Source organism: Pan troglodytes, chromosome 20, assembly GCF_028858775.2.
Source record: "Pan troglodytes isolate AG18354 chromosome 20, NHGRI_mPanTro3-v2.0_pri, whole genome shotgun sequence".
Taxonomy (NCBI): Eukaryota; Metazoa; Chordata; class Mammalia; order Primates; family Hominidae; genus Pan; species Pan troglodytes.
Genome location: NC_072418.2, coordinates 57,223,475 through 57,228,889, shown reverse-complemented (window position 1 = coordinate 57,228,889; position 5,415 = coordinate 57,223,475).

The window sequence follows — 5,415 nt, the reverse complement described above, 5'->3', positions numbered from 1 at the left end:
TAAAACAGCTTGAATAATGAAACATTAACGAAACGGCCTCACTTAGCCCACCATCCAATTAAGAGCTACAATCTCATCCCGACCACCTCATCTACCTGGAATCTCCTTCCGTTCTCATCCTCCACTTTCCTCCTCCGCAGAAGTAACTGTGCTTGTCGTTCCCTTATTTGTTTTATTTTATTATTTTATTTTATTCTACTTTAAGTTCTGAGACAGAGTCTCACACTGTTGCCCAGGCTGGAGTGCAGTGGCATGATCTCGGCTCACTGCAACCTCTGCCTCCCAGGTTCAAGCAATTCTCCTGCCTCAGCCTCCCGAAGAGCTGGGATTACAGGCGCGCACCACCACGCCTGGCTAATTCTTGTATTTTTAGTAGAGACGGGGTTTCACCATGTTGTCCAGGCTGGTCTCAAACTCCCGACCTCAGGTGATCTGCCCGCCTCAGCCTCCCAAAGTGCTGGGATTATAGGCGTGAGCCACTGCACCTGGCCCCTTATTTGTTTAAAATAGTGTCTCTAAACCATATATTGGAATGAACTTGGTAAAAATGACAACAGAAACCATGAATTTTTTTTGAAATGATTCGTGAAATCATTTTCAATGCCATAGTTTGAAGCTTTCCAATATAGGTCTATATCACAGTTTTTGTATTTTTGTACCTGTTGATGGACACATGGGCTTCTTTTATTTTAGTTACTTTTCTATTTCTATTTATTTTACTTTCCCTATTACGTAACAGACATTTTTTACATGTTTCTTGGTGCATATGTGCAAGAATTTTTAAAGAGTATACATATAAGAATGGAATGATTGCGCTATAGGGATTGTTAGTTTCAATTTTTTGAAATAGTGTCAAAGTGTTTCCAAAAGTAGCCTTACCAATTTTTTCCGGGCTTAATTGAGATATGATTGACAAATAAAAGCATATATATTTGGTCAGGCGCGGTGGCTCATGCCTGTAATCCCAGCACTTTGGGAGGCCGAGGCGGGTGGGTCACAAGGTCAGGAGATCGAGACCATCCTGGCTAACACGGTGAAACCCCGTCTCTACTAAAAAAAAATACAAAAATTAGCCGGGTGCCTGTAGTCCCAGCTACTTGGGAGGCTGAGGCAGGAGAATGGTGTGAAGCCAGGAGGCGGAGATTGCAGTGAGCCGAGATTGCACCACTGCACTCCAGCCTGGGCGACAGAACGAGACTCCGTCTCAAAAAAAGAAGTGTATATATTTAAGGTGTACAACATGATGTTTTGACATATGTATACATTGTGAAATAATTACCATAATCAAGATGTTTAACATATTCATCACCTCACTTTTTTTTCTGAGACAGAGTCTCATTCTGTCACTCAGCCTAGAGTGCAGTGGTGCGATCTCGGCTCACGGCAACCTCCACCTCCCAGGTCAAGTGATTCTTGTGCCTCAGCCTCCCGAGTAGCTGGGATTACAGGTGTGTGCCACCACGCCTGGCTAATTTTTGTATTTTTTGTAGAGATGGGGTTTGGCCATGTTGCCCAGGCTGGTCTCGAACTGCTGACCTCAAGTGATCCACTTGCCTCAGCCTCCCAAAGTGCTGGGATTATAGGTGTGAGCCACCGTTCGTGGCCACATAGTTGTCATTTTTGCGTGTGTGGCAAAAGCCCTTACGATCTATTCTGCTAACAATGTGTAAGTACATAATACATTTTCACTAATTTGTCGCCATGTTGCACAACAGATCTCTTGAATTTATTTTTTTCTATCTAAAATTGTGTACCCTCTGACCACGATCTTCCCAATCCCTACTCCCCTTCCCAAGCCCCTGGTCACCACCATTCCGCTCTCTGCTTCTGTGAGTTCAACTTTTTTTTTTTTTTTTGAGACAGAGTCTCACTCTGTCGCCCAGGCTGGAGTGCAGTGGCGCAATCTCAGCTCACTGCAACCTCCACCTCCCAGGTTCAAGCCATTCTCCTGCCTCAGCCTCCCGAGTAGCTGGGATTACAGGCATGCACCACCACGCCCGGCTAATTTTGAATTTTTAGCAGAGACGGGGTTTCTCCATATTGGTCAGGCTGGTCTCGAACTCCCAATCTCAGGTGATCTGCTCGCCTTGGTCTCCCAAAGTGCTGAGATGACAGGCGTGAGCCACTGCGCCCAGCCTCCCAGGTAGGTTTCGCCATGTTGGCCATGGCTAGTCTCGAAGGCCTGAGTTCAACTTTTTAATATTCCATGTATAAGTGAGGTTGTGCGATATTTGTGTTTCTGTATCTGGCTTATTTCATGTGGCAGGATGTCCTGAAGGTTGACAGTTACATCCATACTGTAAATGACAGGGTTTCCTTCCTTTCTAAGCCTGGATAGTATTTCCACTGTGTATATATACATTTCTTTTACCCATTGTCCACTGATGGAGACTTAGGTGATTCCATATGTTGGCTATTGTGAATAACTCTGCAATACACATGGGGGTGCAGACATCTCTTCCACACACTGGTTTCAGTTTCTTTGGGCATATACCCAGTAGAGGGATTGCTGCATCATGGAGGGTAAGCTTTTTTTGTTTTGTTTTGAGACAGAGTCTCGCTCTGTCGCTCAGGCTGGAGTGCAGCCATCTCGGCTCACTGCAAGCTCCGCCTCCTGGGTTCAAACGATTCTCCTGCCTCAGCCTCCCGAGTGGCTGGGACTACAGGTGCCTGCCACCATGCCTGGCTAATTTTTTGTATTTTTAGTAGAGATGGGGTTTCGCCATGTTGGCCAGGCTGGTCTCGATCTCCTGACCTCAGGGGATCCGCCTGCCTCAGCCTCCCAAAGTGCTGGGATTACAAGTGTGAGCCACCGCACCCAGCCAGAGGGTAAGTTTTAACTGAGTGATGGGAGTACAACTGGATTTGAAACAACTTATCCCAGGACGAAAAATGGTAGCAACGAAAGCAAATTTATTTATTTATTTATTTTTTTGAGACAGAGTCTCGCTCTGTCACCCAGGCTGGAGTGTAGTGGTGCCATCTCGGCTCACTGCAAGCTCCTCCTCCTGGGTTCACGCCATTCTCCTGCCTCAGCCTCCCAAGTAGCTAGGACTACAGGCGCCGGCCACCATGCCCGGCTAATTTTTTGCATTTTTTAGTAGAGACGGGGTTTCACCATGTTAGCCAGGATGGTCTTGATCTCCTGACCTGGTGATCCGCCAGCCTCAGCCTCCCAAAGTGCTGGGATTACAGGCGTGAGCCACCGCGCCCGGCCACGAAAGCAAATTTATGACAGGGACCTGGTGATGTGTGCTGCATCACACCACATCCTTCCATTCCTTTTCACAAAGAGACTCTAGTGGCCCATGCCTGTAATCCCAGCACTTTGGGAGGCCGATGCGGGCGGATCACAAGGTCAGGAGTTCGAGACCAGCCTGGCCAACATGGCGAAACCCCATCTCTACTAAAAATACAAAAATTAGCCAAGTGTGGTGGCTCACGCCTGTAATCCCAGCACTTTGGGAGGCCGAGGCAACCAGATCACAAGGTCAGGAGTTCGAGACTAGCCTGGCCAACATGGGGAAACCCGTCTCTACTAAAAATACAAAAATTAACCAGGCGTGGTGGCAGGCGCCTGTAATCCCAGCTACTTGGGAGGCTGAGGCAGGAAAATCACTTGAAACCGGGAGGCGGAAGTTGCAGGGAGCCGAGATCGTGCCACTGCACTCCAGCCTGGGCGACAAGAGTGAAACTTTGCCTCAACAACAAGAACAACAACAAAAAAAAACTAAAAGAAAAGAAAAGAAAAAGAAATGATGCCAGGCATGATGGCTCATGCCTATAATCCCAGCACTTTGGGAGATCGAGGCGGGTGGATCATCTGAAGTCAGGAGTTCGAGACCAGCCTGACCAACATGGTGAAACCCCATCTACTAAAAATACAAAAATTAGCCGGGCGTGGTGGCAGGCGCCTATAATCCCAGCTGCTTGGGAGGCTGAGGCAGGAGAATCGCTTGAACCTGGGAGACGGAGCTTGCAGTGAGCCAAGATCACAGCCACTGCACTCCAGCCTGGGCAGCAGAGCGAGACTCTATCTCAAAAATAAATAAATAAGTAAATAGATAGAAATGAGCTCTCAAGCCATGAAAAGACACGGAGGAACCTTAAATGCATATTACCAAGTGGTAGAATCCCATCTGAGAAGGCTACGCATTGTCTGATTCCAACAATATGACATTCTGGAAAAGGCAAAGTATGGAGACAGGAAAAGATCAGGGCTGCCAGGAGTTGGGCGAAGGAAGGATGAATAGGTGGTGCACAGAGGAATTTTAGGGCAATGGCTCTCCTCTGTCTAACACTGTGACGGTGGATGCCTGTCATTAGACATTTGCCTGAATTCATAGGATGTACAACAGGAAGACTGAGCGAGCCCTAATATGACTTTGGGTGATTACAATGTGTCAATGCAGGCTCATCAATTGTAATAAAAATACCGCTCTGGTAGGGAACGCTGGTAATGGGGGAAGCTATGTAGGTGTCAGCGTAGGGAGTACATGGAAAATCTCTACCTTCCCCTCATTTTACTATGAACCGGAACCTGCTCTAAAAATAGTCTTTTAAAAAAATTTTTCTTCCTCTTCCTCCTCTTCCTCTTCTTCCTCTTCCTCTTCTTCTTCTTCTTATTCTTATTTTTTTTTTTTGAGACGGAGTCTCGCTGTGTCGCCCAGGCTGGAGTACAGGGGCACGATCTCGGCTCACTGCAAGCTCCACCTCCCGGGTTCACACCATTCTCCTGCCTCAGCCTCCCCAGTAGCTGGGACTACAGGCGCCCGCCACCACGCCCGGCTAATTTTTTGTGTGTGTTTTTAGTAGAGATGGGGTTTCACCGTGTTAGCCAGGATGGCCTCGATCTCCTGACCTCGTGATCCATCCGCCTCGGCCTCCCAAAGTGCTGGGATTACAGGCGTGAGCCACCGAGCCTGGCTAAAAATAGTCTTTTAAAGAAAATTTCTCAACCCAAGCACTACTGTATGGAGACAGGGAGGGTCTCCAGGGATTATAGGAATTTAATCAACTTGAGCAATCAGCCTGTTTTACAGCCTTCTGCCCTGCAGCCTGTTTTTCTCCAAACCCTCAGCTTCTGACAGGCCCTGGCAACTTAGAGATGAGCCCGAGTGAACTTTCTTCACTGCTGTGCTCAAGTCTCCATCCCGGGAGGAGCTGTAGTCTCGTTACCGTAACATGAGACTCGTGTGCTGGTATGACGACTCGCTGCATCTGCGTGACTGGGACCCTCCTCCACATACAATGACACGCCCTCTCCCTGCTCCCTCACCCCATAGAGCCTTCCTGTCCCTTTTTCTCAGGGAGACACTGCTTTGAAGAATACGCCCAGTGCCTTCCTTACTTGTGTCAAGTCATAAAACTCTTCTTGATCAAAACCTCTGTATTAGTTTGTTCTCATGCTGCTAA